Here is a 15,272-nt window from a genome sequence, read left to right on the forward strand (position 1 = left end):
GACGCCAGGCTTTCCATTCAAACCCAGCAGCATTAAATCACTGACAATATGCCAGATAAGAATTGAATGCCACAGGGGGCAGGGAAGCTATACCGTAGTCTGGACATAATTAAACTGGCATCTTGGCCTTTCACCTCCTCTTGTCTATCGATATGTCACCGGGGATAATACAAGGTCTCCCAGCCTTGGAAATCCTGCTAAAATGTTCCCGATGACTCAGTACAAAGGCAGCCTCTGGCCAAATATTCAAGTACACAGGGAGAACGTTATAGCCGAAATGGGGGGATGGGGGGTTCTTTTCCTGTTTTGCTTTCTTACTTGGGATGTCATCAAATCCTTAAAATAATGACGCATCTTGAAAGTCAAATAACAAAGTAGAGGTTTTGTTTTTCAACAATAAATCAAACTATGAAAAAAAACCAATAAGTACTTTATTTTTGTTTGGTTCTTTACCTGAGAGTGGCTGTAGTTCTTTTAATATCGACATGTGTGATTTTAGAGTTAATGTCAATTGAATATTTCTCTAACAGTTACATTTGGTCGAGTCTCTCATGGGTTAGTTTTTGGTGTATAGTTTGTATCAACTGGTTTGTGCTTTGCATCATTGTAATTTGTGCGGTATAATTCAGATGTGAAGTCACCCCCAATCACATTTCAATGAGTTGTGCAAGGCCACTTCAAGGATATCGCCTTCCTTTGCTTCAGCTCAGCTTTCATCAGTTTAGAAAGTTCCCAGGTGCAGTGAATCACCTTGGGACTTTTAAAACATTTTCATCTTTTTTAAGGTTAGCAGAGAGCTGATTGTTAGCAGGGAACCCTACACCCTATATTCCCATTCATCTGACACTGGCCTTTCCTTCACCCTCCTGTTCGCGGCTGTGTTTTCAGCTGCTTAGATTCCATTCTCTGGAATTCCCTCCCTTGATCCTTCTGCCTCTCCACCTCCCTCACCTCATTAAGACTATTCTTAAAACCTACCTTAATGGCTCAGTGTCCTCTTTCTTTATATCTCCATAAAACCCTTGGCAGGTTTTACAATGTTAAAGGTGATATGTAAATGTAAGTTGTTGTTATTATCTGTTTATAAACTCGGAGTCATAGATTCATTACAGCAGAAAAGGAGGTCATTTGGCCCCTCACATCGATGCTGGCTCTCTGTAGAGCAATCCAGTCCGTTCCATTCGCCTTCTCTATCCCTGTCGGCTGCAAGTTTATTTCCCTCATGTGCCCATCAAATTTTCTTTTGAAATCTTTAATCGTCTCCGCTTCCACCGCCCTAGTAGGCAGTGAGTTCCAGGTCATTACCATTTGCTGCAAAAAAAAGTTCTTTTTCACATCCCTCCTGCATCTCTTCCCCAAAACCTTAAATAGTGTCCCTTAGTCCTTGTACCAATAGCTTTTCTTTGTCTACCTTATCTAAACCTCTCATAATCTTGTGCACCTCTATCAAATCTCTCCTTTGATCAAAGGAGGACAACCCCAGCTTCTCCAACCTAACCTTGTAGCAAAAATCCCTCATCCCTGGAACCATTGTGGTAAATCTCCTCTGCACCCTCTGAAGGGCCCTCACATCCTTCCTTAATGTGTGATGACCAGAACTGGATGTAATACGCTGTTTGTGGCCTAACCAGAGCTTTATAAAAGTTCAGCATAACCTCCCTGCTTTTGTACTCAGTACTTGGTGGGCCGAAGGGCTTGTTTCTATGCTGTATGACTCTATGACTTCCATATATAAAGCCCAAGATCCCATATGATGTACTATTTACTTTCTCAATATGTCCTGCCATCTTCAAGGATCTGTGCACATGGACTCCCAGGTCCCTCTGTCCCTGCACACTTTAGAACTGTGCCATTAAGTCTATGTTGTCTCTCCCTTTTCCGGCCTGTAGTTACTAGGAATGTTCTTATACCCTTTCTTCATACCACTTTCCAATCATCTGGCACCTTCCCCGTATCTAGGGAAGATTGGAAGATTTTGGCAAGCCCTTTCACTATCTCCACTCCCACTTTCCTTAGCAACTTGGGATGCAAGCCATCCGGACCAGGTGACTTAGCATAGCCAGCCTTTCCAGTATATCCTGCCTGTCAATTTGACCCCATCCATTACCTCTACCATCTCCACTTCTACCGATATTTTGTCAGCATCCTCTTCCTTAGTAAACACTGATACAAAGTACTCATTATGTATTCTAGCCTTGCACTGCATCTCCAAGCAAACATCACCCTCTTTGCCCCTAACACACCTGTTACTACTCGCTTACTATTTACATACTTGTAGAAGATTTTTGGTTCCCATTTTTGTTAATTTCCATTCTATCTCATATTCTCTCTTTGCCAGTCTTATTTTCCTCTTCACTTCCCCTCTCAACTTATTGTATTTGGCTTGGTTTTCAGATGAAGAATTCACTAGACTTGCATTGTACACCCTCTTTTTTTATTTCATCATATCCTCTATCTCCCTTGTCATCTAAGGAGCCCTGGCCTTGGCTCCCCTACCTTCCGGCCTTGTTGGGATGTACCTAGCCTGTACCTGAAACATCCCCTCCTTAAAGATGACCCCTTGTTCAGTTACAGTTTTTCCTGTCAGTCTTCGGTTTCATTTTACCCTGGCTAGGTACCCTCTCATCCCATTGAAGGTAGCCCTCTTCCACTTTGGAAGTACTACTTTAGATTGTTCCTTGCTCTTCTCCATTACTAAACCTTAGTAAGATAAGATGATCACTCTTACCCAAGGGTTCTCCCACTGCCACATGGTCCACTTGGCCTACCTCATTTCCTAGCACCAGATCCAGCAATGCTATCTTCCTAGTTGGACCGAGAATATACTGGTCAAAGAAGTGAATTTCCTCCCCGTTCTTTCCCTTTTCTCTAACATTAACCCGATCGATAGTTGGGTAAAGTCCCCTAATATCGCCACTCTATAGTTCTTGCACATCTCTGTGATTTCCCTGCAGATTTGCTCCTCCATCTGCTCTCTCACTATTTAGAGGCCTATACAATACCCCAGAAATGTGATCATATCCTTTTTGCTTCTAAACTCTAACCAAATAGATTCTGTCCTTGCCCCCCTCAAAGACATTCTCTCTTTCCAACACTACAATGCTTTCCCTAATCAGTATTGCCACTCCACCTCTTTTTTTCCTTCCCTATCTTGTCTGAACACTTTATATCCTTGAATATTAAGCACCCAGTCCTCAACATTTTTAAACCATGTTTCCATTATTGCCACTACATCATATTCCCACATGGTTACTACTGCGTGTAGCTCACCAACCTTATTCACCACATTTTGTGCATTTACATACATGCATTCTAAACCTGTCTTTGTATCTTTGTAGCCAAAGCAAGTATAGCCTTCAGCAGACTTTGAACATCAGTCTGGGAAGAAAGTGGAGTAAGTCTGCCTATCAACTGAAAGTCTATAGAGCAACAATCCTGCCCACTCTGTTCAATGCTTGTGAGACTTGGACTGCGTACCAGCGTCATGCCAGGAAGCTCATCCACTATCACTTGAGCTGCCTTTGGAAGCTTCTAAAGATTAGATGGTAGGACAAAATACCAGACACTTAGGTGCTCAGCCAAGCTGACATGCCAAGAATTCATACCATATTGAGACAGTCACAACTGAGTTGGACTGGTCATGTAGCCAGAATGCATGACATTTCCCTTACCAAAGTGAATCTTCGATGGAGAGCTTGAGTCTGGGGTGTGCTCTCATGGCGGTTAAAGGAAGCGCTACAAGGACACTCTGAAGGCTTCACTTAGGAATTTTGATATTGACCCCGAGTCCTGGGGAGAAGCTCGCCCAAGATCGCTGCACTTGGCGCAACCAAATAAAAAAGGGTACAGCTTCCTTCGAAAGCAAGTGCATATCAGAGGCAGAGAGAAAACACAAGAAGAGGAAATCCCGAGCCAGCAGCTTGTCCAAAACTCAATCGTCTGCGGTATCCTGCCCTATCTGCAGCAGAACCTTCCGGTCATAAATCGGCCTTAGCAGTCACCTGCATACCCAGCGGAACCCTATCAAAAACCTCAGATGATGGACAAGGTCATCTTTGCCTAGGAGGATGAACAACATTTGTTCTTGTGGCTTACCAACCTTATTCACCACATTTGTGCATTTACATGCACTCATTCTAAACCTGTCTTTGTATTCTTTATAGTCCTTCTTAGTATGCTCCTGTCTAATCTGGTACTACCTCATTCTCTAGTACTATGCAACACTCTCACTTCTTTATGTACCTTATTCCCCTTTTCTGTTTTTACATGCAGGTGCCCATCCCCATGTCAATTTAGTTGAAACCCTCCCCAACCACACTCGTGAACCTCCCCATGAGGATATTGGTCCCAGTCCTGTTGAAGTGCAACCTGACCCTTTTGAATAGGTGCCACCTGCCCCAGAAGTAGTTCCAATGCCCAAAGAATCTGTAACTCTCTCTCCTGCACCATGCCTCAAGCCATGCTTTGATCCTCATTATCCTCCTATTTCTACTTCACTAGCATGTGGCACTGGGAGTAATCCAGAGATTAGTACCTTTGAGGTCTTACCTTTAACTTCTTCCCTAGCTCCTGAAAGTTTGACTGTAGGACCTCAATACCTGCCCTCTCTATGTCGTTGGTACTGATGTGTACCACAACCTATGGCTCACTTCCTTCCACCTACAGAATATTCTGAACCCTCTCCATGATGTCATTTACACTAGCACCAGGGAGGCAACACACCATGACAGTTACAGAAATGCCTGTCTGTCCCCCTACGATGGGGTGGGGGTGAATCAGACATTGTGGGAGTGGGGGACAGTCGATGGCAGGTTAACCTGCTGGGTCTGGGGGGACACTCTGGCTCCTCCTGGCCCACAAACAGTGTGATGAAGAGACTTACCTCATAGATCCGACCTCGCCTCCTTTTACCGACAAGGATTCCAGAGACCTGGGAATCCTGGCCTCTGTGTTAAAAATAAAAATTCAGATAAAATAGAGGCACGCATCTTATGACTGATCCACGTCCTGAGAGCAGGTTAGTCACCCAGCCCCATGACATGCCTCCAGTAGATTGGAGTCAGGTTTGAGAATTTTAAAATTTTTACCTAGCCACTCACCTCCAACCCATCTGTCTTTGGGGATTAAAATTATGACCAGTAGAAGATCAACTGGTCCATCAAACCTTCCCCACGCCATGATATCTGGACCACAATGGCTAAACCCCATTCATTTCCTCTAAGTCCCTCCCATCCAGCCCCCGCAGCTATGTAAATTCCTGGGTGAGGCAAAAAATGGTCAATAAGGAAAAATAATTCTGTAAAGTTCCTCTCTGATCTCCTCAAGAGGTCAAAACCATTCCAGGAAATCACAGGGACCAAGTGTTACCTATCAAGACATTTCTTTATTTATTTATTATCTATCTTCAATTTGGGCTGCAGACCAAATGCTGGAAGGTGGGATTAGATTGGGTGGATCATTTTTCGGCCGGCACAGACACGATGGGCCAAGTGGCCTCTTCCTGTGCCATAAACTTTCTATGACTCTAATCTATGATTCTATGAAGCAATCTCTGCCCCCAGTCAGGAACTGAGCCAGCTCCCTCTTGAAGGCTGAGAGTCAGCACTCTCTACACCAGTCGGCAATGTATTCCAAAGGCTAATCACTCTCTGAGAATAGAAGAGCTGCCTAACATCCAGTCTATTCTTATTCTTACATAGTTTTAATTTGTATCCACTGGTCTTCCCCAATCTCTTAAATCGGAATGAATTCTATCTGACCTTAATTATTTTATAGACCTCTAACATAATGCAGAGTTGACTATATAAGGAAAATACTCATGCAATTACTTTTGTAGTTGCTTGAAGCAGACATCTGGAATTTGTGGACATAGTTGCTCCGAGGTAGACTCTTTTGCATATTGGGGGAAACTCTATGTGCTCATATGCCTAAACAAGTCATTTGATTGGTTTATATTTCATTCCTGGCTTTTAGAACAGTATTGGACTATGAAGAGCTGAGACCATGACGTTTACAATGGCTAGATTCTGCCAAATGGATGAACAATTAATGGATTAGCGCTTCCAGTGATAAGAATAGTACTGCTGACTGCAAAACTATACCTGTAACAGAAATAACTCTTCTTGCTAAATGTGTAACAGAATTGGCTTTCGGAAAAAGAACTAGGGAAACATTTTAATTTAATAGGACTTTACGCATAAGTGGAGCAAGGATTTGTTCAATATTTCTGAGGAAAAGGAAGCATTAAAAAAAGTTAGACTTGTATTTAACTAGTACCTTTCACATCTCTCAGAAATATCTCCTCATTCTTTAAATTGCATAACCTATTATTGTGTAGAGAAACATAAGTCATTGTGTGCACAGCAAGATCCCACAATTAGCAGTGAGATGAGGGGCATTACCGCCAAGCTTCATCCAATTCTCATCTGACATTCAGACCACAGCCTTTCCAGCAGGGAGAATGGGAGTGGTGGATGGTTTTCACCCCCTATGCTCCCAACAACCACTTACCCAGGAATTCTGCAGTTAGTTGTAGTGTCCCTGTAACATCCTGGAAGAGAAAAGCTAATTTAGCACAAACTGGTGTTCATGACTTTTTAACTTTAACAGAGTTTAACTTAAAAACAGGCTGACAATGCTGAATATCTTTGGGTTAGAACATTCTCTATCACCACCTGGTGTTTTATTGTGGCATTGCCAGCAAACAAAGATGGGAACCTAATGGACCAGAATTTACTGCCAACATAATGTTGAGGCCAACAGAGCTTTCCATTATATGTTATATACGTTCTGTCGAGCATTGAGCAGTGTGAAGTTCCTTTAGGTCTTTGGCCTTTATTGCAAGAGGATTTGAGAGGAGTAAAAAGTCTTGCTGCAATTGTATAGAGCCTTGGTGAGACCACACTAAGGCAGGATGTACTTGCCATAGGCTCGCCCACCGGCCAAAAAGTCGGTGGCGAGCCCGCTGGGCCTGGGGAGCCAGGCCAGGATTTCTCGCACCCCAGACCTTTAATTGGTCTTGGGCTGGAGGTCTACCTCCTTGAGGCAGGAAGTCCTGTCTATTGGAGCTGCTGGCCAATAAAAAACAAGGTGAAGGACGGTCCCGGAAGATAGATAAGTTTTCTAGGGCCTCACCGGGGACAATCAGCCGGGCCCTGGTGAGGCAAGGGGGGTCAGTTAGGGGAGGTGGGGGGAATGTTATGCGTTGGGGGTGGTTGGCTTCGGGGGAGGCCCTCCATGGGGCACAGGGTGCCTGATCAGGAGGGCTCCCTTCCAACCCGCAAGAAGGCTGCCTAGTGTTATCAGTTGGGGTTCTTGAAGCTTTTGCCATTCGGCCACCGAGGGTAAAGTACCCGCGGCAGCGGGCAGAACCTCATAAGTGGCAATTAATTGGCCACTTAAGGGCCTTAATTGGCCTGGCATGGGCAGGCCGTTTCTCGCCACCGCTGCCCTTGTAAAATTGCAGGGTTGGGAGGGGGTTGGGAACAGCCAGCCCCCGTGGCTTCCCACTCAGTTTTATTCCTCTCCTCGCCACCAACCCACTCATTTGGGGGGCAATAAAATTTTGGCCTTGAAGTCTTTGGCTGGTCAAAGTACAATTTGTGGCTGATTCGCTTGGCGCAGGGTTTTCTTGGAGGCAAACCTGTAGGGGGCTCTCTTCCTTGGTCTCTGGCTGTAGCAGTCTGTAGACTTGGAGGATCAACAGTCGCAGAACGTTATCAAACCTGATGTTTTCTGGAGAGAGAGAAACAGAGGCACACAGCCATCTCTGCTGCTGCAGTCTTAGTTACTGCTTGTCTCTTGTATGTTTAACAAAACTCCCAGTTTTTTCAGAGATGGGACAGACAGTCACATGACTGCCTCAGTGTATTCTCTGGAACCTTCTAATGAGATACAAGTTGGCTCCACTGGCCCCAAGATGCAAATATTTGCACTCGGACGGGTTTGCTGTTTCAAAGTCAATGGGGCGAATTTTATTGGGCCCCCAACATTGGTGGTCATGGTGGGGTGGCCCAGAAAATACCCCTGGGAGAGGCCCGCCATGGGCCCGGCACCATATTGCTGGTGGTGGTGAGGCCTTGTGGCTCCTACCACCACCCACACACCACCACCCCCCCCGCGTCACTTGGCGATTGGAACATAATTAAAATATGTCAATGCATGTACCTTAAAGAATTAATACTTACCTCGTTGCGCCGGCCATTCCGTTCCCATGTTACGGTCACTGGCTGGCACTCCCGTGCTGTCCAATCCCTGACCAGTGAGGTATGGCGGAACATTGGAGGGGAAGGGGGAGCAGATAAGTTTTCAGGATTGGGGGGGGGGGTGTGGGAGCAGGGTTAAACATTTCTGATTGGTCTAGGGGGTGGTGGGAAGGGGTAAAGTTCATAAACTTTGGGGGGCTGGTGGAATGTCAGGATCGCAAGCTATGTTTATTTTGGGGAGAGAGGAAAAGTAATAATTTTTTTAGTCAATAGGAGGGGTGGGAGAGGGGCTTGAAACTTCTATTACATTTTTCACTTTAAATTTATAATTCCTGTAACTTTAAAAATTTAAATTAAACTGAAGGGCTGGAAGCCCTTTAAAAATGGCACCAGCGTCTGCACAGTGGTGCCAGACGCCGTTGCTGGGGACGGAGTGCCCGCTCCCTCCACGTCATTGGGCGGGGTGGGGGGGGGGGGGTGGGGGTGGGGGTGGTGCTGTCCGCCCCAGCCATTTGAATGAGCTGCCGTGATTAATATCGCGGCAGCTCCCTGACGGGCGGTCCGCGCAGGCAGACTGTCATTTTGGAAGCTCGCTGCTGAGGTTGGTGGTGAGCTAGTAAAATGCAGCCCAATATGTCAGGATTGCCTTGACTGCCTTGCTAATGAAGCAACCCTAGGTAATTCAATTACTTAGAGCAAGCCATTGTTCTGGGTCCAGGGCTTCTCAAACTTCTGTCTCCTGTTGGGCCTTGGAATGTGCAAAGGTGTTTCAGATGCAAATTGTGGAAGCCATCTTGGCTGCTAGTTTTTTAAAAGTTAACTCTAGGATTTTCTCCATTAAAAGTCTGATGTCAGTTTCCAACCGATGAATTAATATTTCTCATTTGGCATATAGTGTTTCCTTGACAATATGGATTAAACTCACCACAGTTAGGCATTATCCATTTCAGACCAAGTATCCTTTTTAATGGTGTGGTAAGTCTTAATTGCTGCCAAACAACCTTTCTGGCACTAAAAATTAACTTTTTCAAGGATGGAATCTCATTCTTCAAGCCTTTAATTGTTGTTGGAGATTTATATATTCTTTAAACATTTTCATTGTCTCTTTTATCCCTTTCTCTTAATCCAATATTTAATTTCTCTCTTTAATTTGCTTTATGTACCTGATTTGACATTAAATTCACTTTTCTAACTAACCGTTCCTGGTTCAGACTCTGCAATGCTCTTTCACACTTTTTCAATCTGATTGGTTAAGGAGATACACAGGTGCTTGTATTGTTAACACAGGTCCCAGATGCTCTGTAGAGGGCGCTAGGCTTTATGGATGTCCCATTTGCAGTATTGTGCCATTAAAAAAATCTCATAGGAATTAAATGGGAAAGGGCATGTTTAATAATGCAGTTTGCCAGCTACTGTAAATTCTGGCCCATTAACACATTGAATACAGTAGCTCATAAGATTGAGTATAATAGTTTATTTTTTGTGGTGGACAATAAGGCCTTTATCTTTACTGGATTGGATTTCCAGGCAGTGGCGGGATGAATTCTGGTCAGTTTGGGTTTCCATGAATGCCATGGAGTTTTAACTCTACAGTGTATGCGCTTATTTTGAACAGGATGCTCACCTGGAAGCCAACCTGATAGACAGGCTTAGCACCCTGTCAGGCCGTGGTACTCCAGAAGAGGCTGCAGCCCAGGAGCAGGAAGATCTCGTGCTGCTCAGGGTAGAGATCATAAGGGGTGGTCATTGGATACAGTGTGGTTTAGGGTGTCAGGGTGTGATTGTGGGAGTTCGTAGATAGATAGGGCAGAGAAGGGGGGACTGCAGAGTCGGTTGTTTTTCAGCGGGGGGTGTGTGGTTAGTGGTTACCGGGGGTGTCGATCTGTGGGGCGGGGAGTCACTGATTGCAGACGGGGTGCGGCAGTGTCCATGATCATGGGAGCCCATTCATGGGGCGGGAAGCAGGTTAACTTGGAGGCCCTTCTGCTCCTCCTGGTCCACAAGCAGTGCTGGAAAAGCACTTACCTCTTCTATGCAGTAGTCCTCACTTCCCTTTAACTGCCAGGTTTTCCGAGGCTCAGAAAACCTGACAGACTAGGATTAAACCTGGAAGAGAGATAAAATATAGGCACGCAGCTTTATTAAAATATTTAAATGAGCAACCCGCCTCCTACACCAGCCCCCCCACCCCGCACCCGTACGATCCCACGCTGCCTCTGTTAAAACTGAAAATGGTCAGGCTCAAAGTGGATTGGATTTGTGCTTGAGGCTTTTAAAATCTTGATCCAACCCAAACCCACCCATTACTGGGGGCTAAATTCCCCTTCGAAGTGTTTGTTCTTCCCTCACTAGTTTCACCTGCAACTTTTTCTCAACAATAATCACTGGTCCATCAGCTCAGCGGCAAGTCTTCCTCAGATTTTACTTTGGCACAAACTGTCTTCCAGTATCATTACATGATCAAGAATACTCTGTGGAAATAATCCTGGAGCCATAATGATAAAAGTGTTAGAGAAGCGCTGTCACGATGGTGCAGTCATTTGAGGCAGGGAATAGTTGGGGCATACATCTCTAGAAGATCATAGGTTTCCTCCCTGTTCTGTGCTGCATTAGGTAATTTTAGTCAGATTGGTAGCTGAGCCACAACTAACCTCAACATACTTGAGTAGGGAGGGAAAAATAGGAAGGTTTAGTTTTTTTAGTTTAGTTTAGAGATACAGCACTGAAACAGGCCCTTCGGCCCACCGAGTCTGTGCCGACCATCAACCACCCATTTATACTAATCCTACACTAATCCCATATTCCTACCAAACATCCCCACCTGTCCCTATATTTCCCTACCACCTACCTATACTAGCGGCAATTTATAATAGCCAATTTACCTACCAACCTGCAAGTCTTTTGGCTTGTGGGAGGAAACCGGAGCACCCGGAGAAAACCCACGCAGACACAGGGAGAACTTGCAAACTCCACACAGGCAGTATTTCTTGCCGCTGTTCAGTGACTCCTGCTGAAATGAGCATGTGTGGATAGGTAAGAAAGGAAGAATTTGCATTTGAGGACAGGATTAGTTTGGATGTGATGATTTGCCTCCCCCAATGAAAGGAAAGGAGGGGAGAAAACTAGCAAAAATACATTACATAACAGTTCAAATTTGACATTACATAAAGTACATAAAGTTTCTTTCAATGGAGTACATGAGGCGCCTCATTGCACCAGCCATTACAGGTTATATTTACAATGTACATTTACATTTCATGTCAAATATTCTCCGATGCATACAGCCCGAGGGATTTTACATGGGTTCCTGTCCCTTGGTATACTAGGGCAGGAGGTGTTAATTGTATAAAAATTGTGTTTAATTATATGCACAGTGTTAATTAGGGTCTTACTTGAGCACATGTAAGGAGACACCTACTGAAACTGAGGGGAGGTTAGAATAAGGAGCTTTTACTCTTCAAAATAAATGTATGACTGAGTAAAAATTGGCTCCAGTTTCATTCTGCAACAAGCTTTCTGGAATAGAACGTGGTAGCAGAGAACGGTTGTCGAAAGATGAAGGTTGGAAACTAAGAAAAAAAAAATCACATAGAAAACTAAAATTCCAGTGGCTATTGTGGAAAATGGCAGAAAACAAGTGTAAATTGTCGGGATATGATTACTCTCTGATGTTCTCTGAGTTTGAACTACATGACCAGTGGAAGAATGAAATAGATATGTGGACAGGGGTTACGTCCCTACCAAAGAGCAAACAAGGTATGGCCTTGGAGTTGTCACTTTCCACCAAAAGTAGAATCAGACGTAAAGCATTTTGTGAGATGGATGGATGTCAGTTGGATAGTGAGGAAGATTTGGATCTTTTGTTCGAATTCTTGGCTGAAATTTACAAGAAAGACGATCTAATAAAAGCCTATTTGTTGCATATTCAGGATGATGGCCAAGAAGTGAGGTCCATGGACTGGCAGAATGGGGTGAAAGAGTGGAGAGTAAGAAAGCACAGTGCAAGTTCTAATAGTGGGTCTGGAAGTGACTCTTGCATCAGAAAACGATCATGTACTGGAGAAAGAGGCTCCCATAGTGCGAGAGGCAGATCCTACAGTAGTAGACCCGAAAGACATCAATGTGCAAGTAGAGGCCATAGCTTGAATAAATTACACAATGAAATGAGGGCCACAGAACAATATAATTATTGCAATAGAACTAGAAGCAGAAGTCCTTGTGCCCATGAAGTTTTGGTGGCTGTCAATAAACTTGAAGATAAACTAATAAGAGAGGCAAAACAGAAGGAATTAGACAGTTGGAGAGAGTTTGGTGTTTATTTTAAGGCACCAGATAAGGGACAGCCGGCCTTGTCATATAGATAGATATGTACTGTTTTGAAGAGCGACTGGGTGGTACAGATGTTAGAGTGGACTCTCCCACATCTGGAAAAGTAACCTGGAAAATCTTTTTAGCTCTTTTGGTCACAAATTCATGGGAGTGTCGATCCATTAACATAAAAACCGCATTCCTGCAAGGTGAGACTTTTCAGAGAGAAATGTTTTTGAAACTGCCTAAAGAGGCGGCAGATGCAGAAGGAAAACTGTGAAAAGCTAAACAAATGTGTCTATGGCCTGAATGATACTTCCAGGGTGTGGTATTTTTTGTTGCGTTCAACTAAGAGCAGATCCCACAATGTTTTATTGGTATCATAAAGAAAAGATTTCAGGCATCTTCATGATACACGTTGATGATTTCTTATGGAGTGGTACTGTGGAATCTGAGAACTGTGTTATTTATAAGACTGGAGTAGAATTTAAGATTGGGAGTCAGGCTTGTGGGGCTCTTAAATATATTGGTTTAGATATTAAGCAGAGTAGGTCTGGAATAACTTTAAATCAACAATCCTATTTAGAGACTGTTACTCCTATCCTGGTTAATCGTGATCGGTCATCACAGAAAGATGATGTTGTATCTAAAGCAGAGACAGAACAATTGTTTGTTGATTGATCGATTGAACTGTGTGTATACTCAGACTAGGCCAGATGCTAGTTTTGATGTGTTGGAGTTAAGTACTATGATGAAACATCCGAAAGTTGAGAGTGCTTCAGGGAAAATAAAACATTCAAAAAATTAAATCTGGAGAAATGCATACTTAGATTCCCATCCTTAGGTGACCCAAGGAATATGAAACGAATCATTTTTAGTGATGCTTCACATGCTAATCTTCCTGATGGGTATTCGAGTGCAACTGGTTTCATAATATTTCTGATGGCTGAAAATGGGAAATGTTGTCCTTTAGCTTGGGAAGCTAAGAAAATAAAAAGGGTTGTTAAAAGTACTTTAGCTGCAGAAACAATTATGGAGGCAGTGGATATGGGGTTCTATTTGTCAAATATTTTAGGTAAGATTCCGTACAAGGGACATACTGAAGATAGGATACTCATTGAATGTTATGTAGATAATTGTCCCTTGTGAGATAATGCACAGTCTACAAAAAGTGTGAGTGAGAAAAGGTTACGAATTGACTTTGCTGGCTTGAAACAAATGCTGGAGAAAGGAAGTCTCCAAAATAAAATGGGTAGATGCAAGTCATCAACTATCTGATTATTTTACAAAAGGAAATGCTTGTACAAAGAAATTGTTATGGGTCCTAGAGGAGGGGCATCTTGCAATGTAATTATGTTCAGTTCCACACATTAATGCAAATATTTGTTGCATTGTCCAATGATATTTATGAATGTAAATACTACACTTTGTCCAATATTAATGAAATAATTGGATAAAACCATAAACTTGTTACAGTTCTTCAGTTGATTTTTGAGTTCTTACATTTATTCCAATGGAGAACTCAGTAACATGGGATTACCATCTGCGCATTCGGTTTCAATTCCAAATGGCATGCTGGTACCAAAGATGCTATGAGAAGATGATGAGATCAGCTTGCTTTTATATAGTACTCCTTACATGCAGTGAGATGACTCAGAGCTTCACAATAAGGAGGTAATGACAGGGTTGAGACAGAGCAATAATTCCAACAATAACTCCTGGGGGACACCAATGTACACTTCCCTCTAGTCTGAAAAACAGCATTACACCACTGCTCTGTGCTGGGAAAATTATTTTGCCCAGAGTTCGCAGTCAGTGGCAAAGCAAGGGCGCTCGCCGCTTACCATGAAGCAAATCTTGCTGAGAGATCAAGCAATCTCGCTGGCAAGAATTTCGTCTCTATCACCGTGCAGTGATCCTGCAACTGATTGCAACGTTCTTTACTGGGGATTCATAAGAGTGGAGCTGGAGTGATGTCATCAGGTGGTCCAAGTAGCCAATTACTTGAAAAGATTTTCACAGACATCCGAACAGGAAACTAAAAGTAATAAAATCTAATCACTTTCAAAGAATTTTACATACAGCAAATTAAAGATTGGGTCATACACATGGGGTAAAGGAAAAAGCTAAATTATTCTGGAAAAAACACTTTAAAAAAAGTTTAAAAGTTGAATCTTAAATTATCTACGAAAATCCACGAACATAAAATTACTTTTTCAGGGCAAGTTCTGTTCATCAATTTTTTAAAATCACATCACAGTTAAAAACACAGTTATATCTGATTGAAAAAGGTATAACTTTTCATGGGGTTACAAATAGCAATGTGAGAGCAGGAAAGTTGAAATTCTCACCGATTTCATGATTGCTGGCTCGGGGGCAGGGGTGGGGTGGAGAGGGGTGGGGTGCGGCGGGTGTGGTGTGCACACAGCACAACCTGCGTCAGAGCCCTGAGTGACAGACTACAACTTCAGGATTACTGAGCTAATCTGCACAACATCAGTTCTGATGAAAGGTCACAGACCTGAAATGTTAACTCTGTTTCTGTCTCCACAGATGCTGCCAGACCTGTTCAGTATTTTCAACACTTCCCGTTTTTATTTCAGATTTCCAGCATCTGTAGTATTTTGCTTTTATTATCCTGAAGTTGCGGTCAGTTTCAGAGGGGTAATTGTTTTTCCAAAAATATATTTTATTTGTAAAAATGCATTACATAAAGTGCAATACAGATCAGTTTCTTCAATTCAGTGCATGAGGTGCCTC

Source organism: Heterodontus francisci, chromosome 19, assembly GCF_036365525.1.
Source record: "Heterodontus francisci isolate sHetFra1 chromosome 19, sHetFra1.hap1, whole genome shotgun sequence".
In the NCBI taxonomy this organism is placed as follows: domain Eukaryota; kingdom Metazoa; phylum Chordata; class Chondrichthyes; order Heterodontiformes; family Heterodontidae; genus Heterodontus; species Heterodontus francisci.